Source organism: Arachis stenosperma, chromosome 8 (assembly GCF_014773155.1).
Source record: "Arachis stenosperma cultivar V10309 chromosome 8, arast.V10309.gnm1.PFL2, whole genome shotgun sequence".
NCBI lineage: Eukaryota > Viridiplantae > Streptophyta > Magnoliopsida > Fabales > Fabaceae > Arachis > Arachis stenosperma.
In genome coordinates, this window is record NC_080384.1 from 33,902,300 (window position 1) to 33,916,880 (window position 14,581).

Genomic DNA, 14,581 nt, shown 5'->3' on the forward strand with positions numbered 1-14,581 from the left:
CAGTTCTTGCCAAAATCTACTGTGCCTACTACTTCTAATCCTATACAATCCATTACCAATGATAATTCAGACCATGACTCTACTCCACATCCTATATCTCCTCCTAGCAACTCTTCTCAAGCTACAAATAGTATATCTACTAATGGTCTTGCACAGCAAATGCCTATCTCAGGTGTTGAGGTATGCTTGCCTAGCTCTAATAGTGACATTATTGGAGAGATTAGATTGGTGGCTCAAGATTTTCACCAATCTGAGACCTTAGATTTTGAAAAGTTTTCATCTCTGTAATTAGACCAGCTACTATTAGAATTGTGCTTAGCAAAGCTTTGTCTAGAGATTGGGTTATTAGATAATTTGATTTTAATAATGTCTTATTGAATGGTGACTTGCATGAAGTTATGTACATGAATCAACCTGTTGGATTTAGTGATAAATCTGATTCTTATGTTTGCAAAATAAACAAATCCTTATATGGTTTAAAACAGGCTCTTTGTAGGTGGTTTATGAAATTAAGTAACACTTTACAAAAGTTTGGATTCAGTAACACTAAGTCAGACACTTCTCTATTCATTAAGCAAGGAACACATTATGTTCTTTATATACTATGCTAAATGGATGATATTATAATAACTGGTAATGATCCTCATAAAATTGATTCTATAATTCACAAACTCTATTCTATTTTCTCTTTGAAAGATCTTGGGGAATTGTCTTATTTCCTTGGCATAAAAGTTGAGAGATTTAATATTGGTCAGTTATATCTTTCTCAAACCAAATATATAAGAGATCTTTAGTCAAAATTGAATATGTCTGAGGCAAGTGTTATGCATACACCTATGGTTTCTTTTTTGCAATTGTTATCTACAGGTTCTGAGCAGTTTGAAGATCCTAAATTATATAAGTCAGAGGTTAAAACTTTGCAATATGTTACAATCACTAGGCCTGACTTGAGCCTTGCTGTTAGCAAAGTCTCATAATTCATGCACAATCCTCTCATTGTTCATTGGAATGCAGTGAAAAGGATACTGAGGCATCTCCAAGGAACTAAGGAACATGGCACAGACTTCAAACTTTATGCCAAAAATAGCAGACATCTTGATAAAACCTCTTGCCATTATTATTATTATTTTTTTTGAGAGATTAAAATATAAACTCAAAGTTGTCCAAAGATCTAACCTGAGTTTGAGAAGGGGAGGTATTAAGAGTGTGAGTCAAAATGAATTAAAGGTTATTATCAAGATTGTAAAGAAAATCAACAAGATAACAAGATTGGTAGTTTGTTAATTTTATTTTTTGTTTTTAGCCTTTGCACAAAGTATTTGCTGTATATATACACAGGCTTAGTCCTTGGTGAAGTTAAGCTATATTCAATGTTCTAAATCAATTCTTTTAAAGTTCCATCATTCTATACTTTTCAATTCTGCAGACTTTGTTGTACTACAATTATTCATACTTCTAGTTTCTTATTCTTCAAGAAAACTCAATTCATCATTTTCTCTTCATTAGCGTGGAATGTTATTATTGGTTTAGATTTTCTCACTTATTTTTATGATTGGACTAAATAATATTTCATTAGTAATTAATTTTCAATATACAAATAATATTTTAATAAATATTACATACGCATAAAGGATAAAAACAAGACTCAGCAAAAATAAAATCACAAAACTTACGCAACTAACTATTTAACTAAAATATATGATAAATTATTCAAACTATTAATTAACCTTCCTATTATAAGGTAGAAACTTTAAAGACTGATTATATATAAGAGGCATAATCATAAACTCTTAATGACATTGTTTATTGCAAGAATGATAGAGTTAGGAGTGTGGTATAGTTATGACACTAATTGTCATCGATTATAACCTTATTATATATAGTATATGGTAAGCATAGGGATGAATGATTATAATCGTTAGATAAACTATCACTTAATGTACATCTTCACGCTCACTTAATGATGTCAAATAAATTATTGCTCATTAAGATTAGTTTCATTATGGTTTCTCATGTGTTCGGATCTAGCTAGATGATTCTGAAATTCTTTAAGCTAAAGTTTGAGAAGATTAATAAGTGAATGATGTATTCCCCATCATATGGGCTTAGCTTCCATAACATACATTTTCTCTTAATTATTCAACTTCCACATACAAGTGTAACCAACAAAAACATAAAATAAAAATCCATATACAATACATGATTCTGAATTGTGTGAAGCTTGCAAGCATATAAAAGACATAACCTATAAACTAACTTGATTACTCTGTAACTAATTCACGTATTAGTCTATTTAAGTAAGTATCTGAGTTTGAATTTCACTTTATTTATGTAGTAATCCACAGGCTAGCAACAAAGTCTTAAATAAAATTTTGATCTACAATAAATTAGTCTTTGATATGTCGAATTAGAAAATACCATAAAAAAAAAAGATAACCTATATTATCGTCCACATTACAAATCGTCACCTTCCAACTCCTACAACATAGAAAATGCAAGTCATTTTCAAAATAACTTCACCATTTTTAAGACCAGATTTTTTATGAAGATTTTTCTTTTGAGTTTTCAGAATAAAAAAAACTCGTAAGAATCATTATTCTATATATATATACTATCGTCATTGATCGACCGTCCATTATAATGAACTAATACAGTAAGAAAAATTGTTAATATAATAATATCTTAAACATAATTTATAATCAACATCTATCATGGTAACTACATTATCAACTCAAGAATTATTGATTTCAAATTACAAAGTAATCCTAACATAACATAATGATTAACCCTAACAAAATCTCAACAAAGCATTACTAGCAAAATAATCATCAACTCAAAATCACACTTTTTTTCAAACAATAATATAGTCAATGGTGATATACTAATTTATCCTAATCTAGTATTTAACTTCAAATAAATAATTCATAATTAGTTACAGGTACATCTTAAGCAACTACTTATATCGTAACAATCAACTAATCTTCCAATATATATATATATATATATATATAGAGGAGAGTTTTATGGTGTCATTAGTTTTGGTGATTAAGAATGGTATAAATTTAACATACAAATAAAATACTAATACATAAAATAGCAAGAAAATTAAATTTAAAATCAAAATGATTCTTTTTCTCTTTTATAATTTCTTATATTTATTTTTATCAAAATAATTTTTATAATTATTTTTATAATTATAAAAAATAACAACAAAATAATTTTTTAATTATATTTATAATTATTATTTTATTATTATTTTTATTTTTAAAATAATTTATTATAATTATTTTTATAATTATTTTTACTAAAATAATTTTTTTATAATTATTTTTATTTTTTAATTATTTTTTTTTATTATTATTTTTAATAATTTCTAAAAATAATACCAAAATAATTTTTTTATTATTTTTATTATTATTTTATTTTAAAAAATATTTTTTTATAATTATTTTTATTATTATTTTTACTAAAATAATTTTTTTATAATTATTTATTTTTCGTAATTTTGAAAAACTAACATCAAAATGATATTCTGTGTTTTGGTGTTAGTTTAAAAATAATCATAAAAAATTATGAGAGAGAATATTATTTTAGTGTTAGTTTTTTAAAATTACAAAAAAATTATAAAAAAAATTATTTTGGTAATAATAATAATAATTATAAAAAATTATTTTTTAAAATAAAAATAATTAAAAAATAGTTTTGGTGTTGTTTTTAGAAATTATTAAAAATAATAATAATAATAATAATAATAATAATTATAAAAAATCATTTTAGTAAAAATAATTATAAAAAATTATTTTTTATAAATAATTATAAAAAATCATTTTTTAAAAATAAAAATAATAATAAAATAATAATTATAAATACAATTAAAAATTTATTTTCGTGTTATTTTTTAAAAATTATTTTTTATAATAAAAATAATTATAAAAAATAATTTTAATAAAAATAATCATATATAAAAAATTATAAGAAAAAAATTATTTTTATTTTAAATTTAATTTTTTATTATGTATTAATATTTTATTTATAGATCAAATTTTTATTATTTTTAATTATTAAAACTAATGCCACAATAAAATTTCTCTAATTACTATATATAGTTTAAAGTTGAAATATTTTACTTTTTTTTTCAGTTAATAGAGTTACCAGAAAGGTCAAAGCCTACATCCTCTTTTTTAAATGTAACAGATGTCAATTTCAAATTAATTTATTGAGTTTGGCCACTTTAGCCATCAAAACAATATAACCACCAAAAACCTCCCCATATATTTATATCATTCGTCCTATATTAAAAGAATGGCAATTGAATAAATAATTTGAAAAAATAGCATTCTGATAATAAGTTTTAGTAACGACGTCTATGGATAATAATGTACGTGTATGTGTGATTTGATTTGTTTGTGTTATGCCGCCCTTATCTTTCCAAATTAGAGAATGAAAATGAAACCATCACAATTCATAAACTACGCAACATTACATTATCAACCAGAAAAGACTAAACAAACAGTATAGCTCGTCCTTATCAGTGTCAACTGCCAACTGGCAATTTCCAAGGCTATAAAACATATTAATGTTGAAGAATATTATTAAGAGTTTATTTGCGCTATTAACTTGTTTTTTTTTATTTTTTAATATATTAATAAAACTTTAATAATAAAAATAAAAATGTTAAAAAAATAAAAAATATATTTCTTTAAAAGTTATCATTTATCTATTGTTTAAAAGTTTTTTATTTAAAAAATATTTTTAATATTGTTCCGTCCTGTTGCTGCCGAAGTATAACAACCCTTCCTGTCTGTGACTATGCTCGGACGGAAGAGTAATACTTCGGCTGAGGAGAAACACAGTGGCGGAAGCACCTACAAAAAACACTCCAACGCTCAAGTAAGTAAACAAAAGTATGAGAGAATAATAAAATAACTGAGAGTATATTGTGTAACCTGACTTACTCCGAGGTTGTTCATTTGTTTATATAGGCATTTTAGGTTGTTCGGTTGGAGTATATTTTGGGATTCTCATCTCTTGCCGAGATTATCTATGATGATAACGTTGGAGTCAGTTGTGTTTCTAAACTTTCACAACTTATTCAAATTTTGTGAGTTGTTATCTATTTGACTTTGTTTAGAACCGAAGTATACGGTATACTACGTGGCAGCCGAGGTATACATCACGTATCAAATATAATAAATAAATAAATAATATTTTTATATTATTATATCTAAATATAATTATTAAATATATTTTTACATGATGAAATATCTAAATATAAATTTTTATTTTTTTTAAAAAATCTTTTAAAAAAAATATTTTCACATAAAAATTCCCCCAAATAAACTCTAATTATCTTACTAATTAAAAGAGATCCATATATTTAATTTATAAGGACCAAAAATGTCCCAGTCAATATAATCTCGCCCACCACGACAATGCTGTTAATGTAAAATGGGCTATGGTTTCAACATGCCATTTTCAGGGGACCATTTATGCGTTGGATTTTACACAATTTTCAAACACGTATTTCAAAAAAAAAACAAAGAAAAGAGAGCTAGAGAAAAGCATGTACTCATATAGGCAGCAGTCAATAATTTTGATGATATATAATCAAGACAAACTATAAAAATTAATTTCAGTTAATCAGTATTAATCAATTCTAATATTTAGGATTGGAAAAGTATAGGTAGACGATGAGAATTTTAAATAATATGAACAATGAATATGTCGAATGTTTAATTTAATAGGTATGTAAATGATTATGTTCATTATTTTTAATTGAATAGTTATTTCTTTTTATTCGATTTATTCATGCATAGTTAATAATGGGTGAATGTTCAATTCATTAGGTGTGCGAATGGTTATTCTAATGTTAAAATTTATGAGATAATTTGATAGTGAAGTATTTTTTACTTTATTAGATTAATTTTAAAATCTATTATTCACATTGTTCATGATCCGTTACTAAAACCCTGACCCACAACAACAACAACTTCGAAACCGAGTATAGCTGGCAGAGATAACCTCCTCACTCAAGGCCATCACTATCCTAATAAACCCGGGGCAACGGCTAACACAAACCCCGTCAAACCTGCAACTAAGATACGAATAACAAACATAATCCACGATAACAAACAGATCAAACAACCCACTATAAAAATTAACGAGTTGCTAATTTAAAGGTACGACGCAATACATTCAGTTTTGACTCTGAATCACTTTACACTCTTTGTTATTTGAGCGTTGGAGTCCCTTTGCAAGTATCCAACGCCGCCTTTTCAAAAGAAGACAACGTTCCATACTCATTACTCCAAGGAGAGACCGTTCGAGTACCAGCCGAACGAGCTATACTTCAGAGTTCTCTTACCACACAGGAACAATTCATAAAAATTATTGTCTATCTAATAAAATCTGCAATAAAAAATAAAAAAAATTAATTACTTAATATAATTCTATAATTAAAGATCAATTATATATTATATGCCCTACAAGAAATGCAGCAGATAGAGACAGTTTTTGAAATCGCTGCAAATAAATTATATTGCTGGTATCTACCAGTTTTCTGCAGTGATGAAAGGAAGAAAAAATGAATTAACGAAATGATGTTTACATAGGGTTTGTCTTGATCCATTGATGAAGCAATAGATAAGGACATATGAGTCATGTTTATATGACCTACCCTTTCTATTCAGATTTTTAGAGGTACGGTAGCTAGTTAGCTAGCCATTTAAACTATACATGAATGAAGGGATCATAATAATTAATGCTGTGCATGCAGAGCTTAATAATATTGGGCTTGGCACCATTGATGCAACACTGTGCCATTCCAATGAAGCAGTGCCAGATTAGAACACAGCGACCCTGATACATTAATATATATGTACGGCGGCAATAATTCAAACATATATATAATAAGGATAGTGGTTTATTTTATGTAGAAGTGAGAACAACTCAATATATAAATGGCCGAATCTTGGGAGTTAATATTTAAAATAATTCTTAAAATTTGATCTCTAATTTAATTTAATTTTTGAATTTTTAATTGATTTAAATTTATTATTTTAAAATTTTCACGCGTACTTCAAATTGACTCTTTTCATCTATTTACATCACTAGAAAGTTGACATAGCACAATTAAACAATGTCGTTTTACTATTTGTTTCAAAACGAAGCCGTTTGACTCTCTCTCTTCTTCTTCTTCCTCCTCCTCAAGCTGCCATAGCTTGGGTGCTGCTTCGAATTTCAGAAACTTTAAATATGATCTCATCCTCAACTTTAGACTCATATCTTTTTCTTTGTGATAAAATTGTAAAAGAATAAGAAAAGAAAATAATGCAAATTTTTATTGATTGTCATGGGCTAAGGTAGAAGAGTAGTTTAATATACCCCCGCAAGCTGGTGGATGAAAGATGTCAATAATTCACAGTTTCGATAAATTCCGATGAAATTGTTGAGCGTCTGACGTGGTGACGCGGAGGAAGATGCGTGCGGCGGAGCTTGAGCTGCCGGCATCAAAAATATAAAAGGAGATGTTGTGCTTGAGCAGCGATCTTCAAAAAAACATGAAAAAATAAGCGCGTAGAACGCAATAAGATCGATCTTTAGAGAGCGCGTATGGTGCAATAAGAGTGATTTTCAAAAGGTGCATAGAGCGCAATAAAAGAAGGTGCATAGAGTGCGATAAGAAAGAGAGCGCATAGAGCGCGATAAGAGTGTAGATGGAACTGCTAAAACAGAATGCAGATTAAACTGTTGAAACAGAATGCATATGGAACTGCTGGATGAAGGCGCAGATGAAACTGCCGAAAGAAGACGCAGGCCATAGTGACTATTCCATGAATGATAGTTGTTTCCTGTTAGAACAGGGATAACCAAGACTGATGTTGGATTTTTACTTGAGTGGATGTAATAGAGAATGGTTGAATACCATGATAAAACTGTGAAAGAATAAGAAAAGAAAAGAATGTGAACTTTTATTGATTGTCATGGGTTAAGATGGAAGAGTAGTTTAATACTTTGTTCGGTATCTCCCGTATAACCGTTAAATCCATCACTCGCACTCTCTCCTTTTCTCCATGGCTTTTCTCCAACCCAATTTCAATGATCAAGTAATCATCATCACCTTCATCTATACACGCATGAGCAACTGCTTCATTTACAACAACAACAACAACCACAACCTCTCCTACTTCTTCCATTTCACTTCAAACTGATTCTTAATTATCATCATCATCATCATTATTATTATTGAAAAAGAAAATATAGAATGGGAGATAGGTTCCAATGCAATACTACAACCTTAACTCACCCTCTTCTTTTATCGGGAGTCCCATCCACGTTCTCAAAGTTGTCGATGCCAGAACTACTGTCCCCTCCCCTATTATTCTGGAAGCTTTTCATGTGATTGAAGTGGCTGGTTTAGAGGCTGATTATTCTGACCAAGACAAAATGGATAAGAGAAAAAACAGGAAGATACAGTATAAGGAGGAGAAAGAGAAGAAGGGGGCGATGAACGGTGCACGTTGGTGCAGTGGCCAAGGTTGCACGACCAAAAAAGAGGTGGCAACGATTACAAATATGACAATGGTAAAAGGATGTTGGAGGAGCTTCTTGTTGGTTTGCTTGGATTTGGCACCATAGAAATTTGACACCCCTCAATGATAAAAGAACAAGGAATTGGGGTTTTGAAAAAACGAAGCCCTTTTTTGTGCCACTGTAAAATATCAACTAAATTTGTCATGTCATTTTTTTATTGACAGATATAGACGAAAGAACCAATTTGAGACACACATTAAAATTTTAGGGTACAATTTAAGTCAATTAAAAATTCGAGAATTAAATTGAATCGAGAGTCAAATTTCAAAAGTCATTTTAAATATTAATTCAAATCTTGTATATATATGAATGATAACTAATATCAAAGTAAAAAGTTAATTATGTGATGCTCTTTTAAATTATTATGTGAATTTCTAAGGCGAATACTACTGCATTTTCAATAAATTAAAATAACGAGTGTAATGTTTTTAAAAAGTTATCTTGTTATATTTAATTAACAAAGAGTGCAATATTCATTATTTAATATGGAGGGTATTTTTTGTTTTAAATTAATATATATTAAAAATATAATTATTCATAATTAACTTAAGTTTTTAAGTAAATAGTTTCATGACATAGTCTAGACTGCTCTATTTTGCGTTCACTTAACTTCACTTAGTAGCACTTCACTCGGTCTTTTAACGATTAGAACCTTCCACTTATTAAAAATCTTTGCAGATAATTTTTTTTATTGGTCAACTCTCAATAAAAGTACAAATGTAATGAGCTACAAAATATTGGAAGAATTATCACTACAAAAACTAGTTCATGTGGCAAAAAATTTTAAGGTCTTATAAGGCTGTCTTTCAAGTATTGGCTCTCGATATGAAATTTTTTTTCAAATATTGATCCTTTGAGATTCATAATATAATTTCAGAATTTTTATAATGTAAAAATCTAAAGTTTAATTTTTGTTATTTAAAAAAAATTTATAAAAATGTAAACAAATTTTTTGTGTAAGAAAATATGTTAAAAATATATATTTTTTTAAATTTAAACTTATAAGACAAAATGTTTCATGACATATATTATGTTGAGTTTTAAAAAAAAGTAATAATTTGATGATAACAAATATTAGTGGTTTGGGTTGAAAGTCTAAAAGTGTGTGTAATATGTATGTTCGTTATGCAGAAAAATAAAAAAGTTAACACATATCCAATTGCAAGAGCCAGCACTTATTCTCTTCTCAAGTTCGTAACTAATGTGCTCATCTCTCTAACTAAATACTCACTTCTTTAATTTCTTCTGTCCATGGCCTAAGAAGTTTCACAAGTAAAAAGGAATGTTTAGATTAGATTTAAATAATGAGAAAAAGTGAATCATTACGTAAAAAGGTAAGAGAGGGAAAAGTAAAAAATTGGAGTTAAAAGATAAAATCAAATTTGATTTGATTTATAGGCAAAGTAAAAAAGAAAGTTGTTATTTTTGTGCAACCATTATAGCATGTTGAAGTTACCATTTTCCTGTTACACATTTTTAGATAAGAAGAAGAAAATAGAAGTTACTTTTCTTTATTGTAAATCAAATGTCATAATTAAAATTTTGAGCAAAAGAATGGATCAATAATTCAAATTTTTGAAATAAACAAAAAAAAAAAGAGAGAGAAGTAGTTAGGTAAGAATTTAAACCAATTTTACAAGTCATGAATCACTGATGCTGTCCTATTTTTTTTCTGAGTCTCTGTCTCTGCTCTGATTTTTAGAGAAGAAGAATAAAATTAAAGGTGTTCAACCAAACTCAAATTTTAAAAACTTTACTCTTATTTAAAAGGGTAAATAGCAAAAAATTGAAATAGAGAAAGAGAGCACATTATTTAAGTCTTCATAACATTTTTGCTATATCTTTTTCTCCTTCATAGTTTTACATTAAAATTTATGTTCTTTAGTTTTATCTTTCTTTATTTACATTCAATGAAAAAAAACAAACATATGAGGTATTAAAAAAAAGTCATTAAAAAAAAAACAGGCAAAAAAAATCTTGGAGAAAAGTCAGAAATCATGTCAAACTCTTTTGTATGTATTTTTGGTTTGTATTCATGATTCTGAGAGGATTCTTTTGGTAAGTTGGGTGAGTACTTAGTGATTGAAAGTTTAGAAAGTAAACCTAACCAAATTAAGTTTGGGTAGAAGTTTGATTTGTTCCTAATAAGATTGGGTAGAATCCTTGAAAATTAATGTTTGTAATTTTTGAGAAAGATAGTAGAAATTCTACCATAATTGTGGTGGAGATTAAATGTAGATCATATTGCACATGGTAGTTGAATCAAAATACATGGTTGTATCATTTACTCTTTTATGCTCTATTTCTATTTTTATTCGATATGAGGTAAAATAAAATTATCTCCTATATAATTAACATTACAGACTCAATAATAATTTTAATTTAAATCTGATTTAAAATTAAAATATATAAAATTAATTAAAAAAAATCACCATAAATTCAACCCCTTCTCTAAGTCATTGAAAATTTTCATGTTATCATTTTTATTCTCTTTGACCTCTATATAAATATGCGTGTATAAATGACTAAAAATACTATTTTTTAATATATTAAAAAAATAAAAATGACAATAATTTAGAATGAAAGAAGTTGCAACATATTGTACAGAAAGAGTAAAGAAAATCAAGTTTCTAAACATGTATGTGCCCTAAATAAATTATGACTCGAATATATATATAAACACTGATTTTCCCACTTGTTGTATCTTCTTTATTTGCCCCACATATATAATCATACAACATATATAGTCCTGATTTCATATCATATCATAATCCCAATCATACGTGCAATTTGTGTTGATTGAGGTCGACCACGTGTACTCTCTTATTATGTGGAAATGAAATGGGGAGGTAGGTTTTGCTGAGAAAATGATAGGATAGATTTATCATCATCGATCGTCATTGGTTATTATTAGTGCAAGTCAAGCTGCCTTTTTATTGTTTATAAATTTAACTGTTTTAAAGATTAAAGTCAAATGCACTACCAAAAATGTTGTTTAAATACATTTTTCAAACTATAATTACTCAAATAATTATTTAAAAAAAAAGTAATTTGTTGTGGTCGGTAGTAATTGCAGCACATGGGTTGTATGCATGAAGCTGTGCATGTTGACAAGATCACATGCATTTATCTGAATTCTGAATGAAGGTATATAAAGATGGTATGAAAAAGACAATAAAAGAGACAATTGCTTTGACGATAAAATGTACCAAAATTAAAGCTATCTACTATCTACTCTTCAGCAAGGAAGCTGAACCTGAATTATAAGTTTATTTCAGTTTGTAAGTAATGTCTCAAACCTTATATATATATAGTTCGAATGAAGAGAATAAAATGAATTTTAATTCATTGCATGCATTGTAGTAGCATGTTTGACAAAATTCTATGAGTATGTTATCAATTACAGTTCCCATTACTTTTGTAATTATGCTAGGTAATCAACTAAAATATAATCAACAACTAAATAACTATTAGTTGGACTCTAAATAAACTAAAAAAAAATGTCTAAAATCAATTGAAAAAAATATCTAAAATATAAAAAAAACCTCTAACATTATTGTCAATATAAAAAAAACTCTTTTAATTATGGTAAAAAATCTAACACAAAAAAAAACATCCAAAACTTATAAAAAAGACATATCTAAAAAATTTCGTTATTAAAAACCTAAAAAAAAAACATCCCACATTATTAAAAAGAATCCTCTTGTTTCTTGACCGTAAAGAGGTGGAAGCGGCAGTGATCAAGCGAAGAAGAAAGTGCAAGGACGTGTCAGGTGTGACTACTGAGACAGACAATTTTTGAGCGATCGACGGTGATGGATGGCGCCCCGCAGCAGCGCGATTTTGGAATGTCTTTTGTAGCATAACTGCAAAAATCGTTCGCAATTGAGGACGCACGGCTGCCAAGCACAACGACTTCTAAGCAAAAGACGCAGAAGAAGAGAAGAAGAGAGGTAAGGGGAATGAGAGGTCACATGTTTTTAGAGCGTAAAACTAATTTTTTCGACTTTTAAAATAAATTTTTTTTAAATATTAGCTACTTAACTGCGAATAATACTACATATCTAAATATTTTATTAATGAAGTCTAATTAAATTGGTCTAATATCAATAAAAATTAATTATAGATAATAATACTCCAAATTTTATTAATCTTATTGTTTAATTTAGTTAAATTTAATTCATAAAAAAATTTAAATATGTAGTATTACTTAGTTGCTTTAACTGCTATTTCAATTCTAGCCTGTTTGTTGAGAATGGTTTTTAATACTTTTGATTTGGTAAATTCATTTTATTTTTAGCAAGGCTTTAATATTAGAATAAAATATATTTTAAATTTATTTCAAAATTAACTCGATAATTTATAACAAACGTATATAAGCAAAAAAATTAGCCTCATCTTGCAATGCAAACACATGATGAAACGCTGTAACATTTTAAAAGTATTTCAAATTTGTTGAAGCTAAAGTTTGAAATAAAAGAATGGATGTACATATTGAGAGAAACATCAAATAATTCGTTGTCTGATATGATGAGTTTCTATTTGATTAATAGTGTGATTTATGAATGATTGTCTTGTTATGCAGTTATCTTTAGGAGGACCCACTATGTACATCATAGAGGTATATTGATGGATTGACAAGCCAATGCAAAATTGATAAATGTTTTTAATCTTTTATTAGATTTCTCTTAGATATAAAATAAAATAAAAACGCTAGATATATATATCTTATGAGTGAATAATTATTTTTAATAAAAAAAATTGAATACTCACAAAATTAATCACAAAAAAATTAAATTGTTTTATTCACAAAAAATAAATTTTTTTAATAGAAATATCTAACAGTTAAATTTTTATTGATTTAGTTAAAGAAAATGTTAAAATCTTGAAACAATATCCTACCATCATCATTAATCTTTAAAACTATCATCAACAGCATTAACAATATCTAAATCCTAAACCTTTATAACTATTTTTCATCACCACCTTTAATACCACAATAACAATCACATTACCACTACTAATAACATCACCAACAACACAGCTTAAAAAAATTCTACTTTCACTAACACTTCCACTAAATTAAAATAAAAATTTAAGCAAAAAAATGAGGACTAGCTAAAAGCCATTGTTGCCTAGGTCGCACTTCGATGCCGAGGCAAAGATTGAAGAACAGAACGAATGAGGCGAGAATCAGAATAATAGATTGAAATAAAAGCAGTGAAAAAGCAGAAGAGTTAGCAGATCGGAACATTAGTGAAGAGAGGGAAGAGGAAGAAGATGGAGGGAAACAAAGAGACAAAAATGAGGCCTAATGGTTCATGACTTCGTTATGCTTTTGCTCCTTCGACCACGGTCGTCGCCCTCTTCTGACCTCTTCTCCATTTTCTCTTTTTTTTACCCTTTTCTTCTGTTCCTCTCTTTCTTTTTTTTCGCTCTCTGTCACTCATCTCCTCTTTTATTTCTTTCTCTTCTTTATTATGGCAGCCATGATGACTCCCAAGTTAGCCTCCTCCTCCTTCTTTTCTTCTCCATTTTTGTTCTTTTTTGTTTTTCTACTATAATATTTTTAGTTTATGGTCTACCGTGACCTATTTTGACATCACCATAAATTTTTGTAGTGTTTTTTATCTAACACTTTAGGTCACAACTTTTTAATTGTGATGATAATTTACTTTATGATTATGTATAAAAATTGTGATCATAGTTTATTCTATGACCACAGTTTAAGTACCACCATACCTTACTCTATAATTATATTAGTTTTAAATTATTTTCATAACTTGATTTATGGTCACCATTTAAGTGTGATTATTGTCGATTCTATAGTCATGTTATTTTAAAATTATAGTCATAATTTATTTTGTAGTCACGATTTTAAACTATGATTATTGTTTACTCTATTTTGTGAGATTTGTTTCGTTTAAAGTATAATTATATCCAAAAATTATGATAATTACAAAATAAATTTTAAAAAAGGGGACAAATT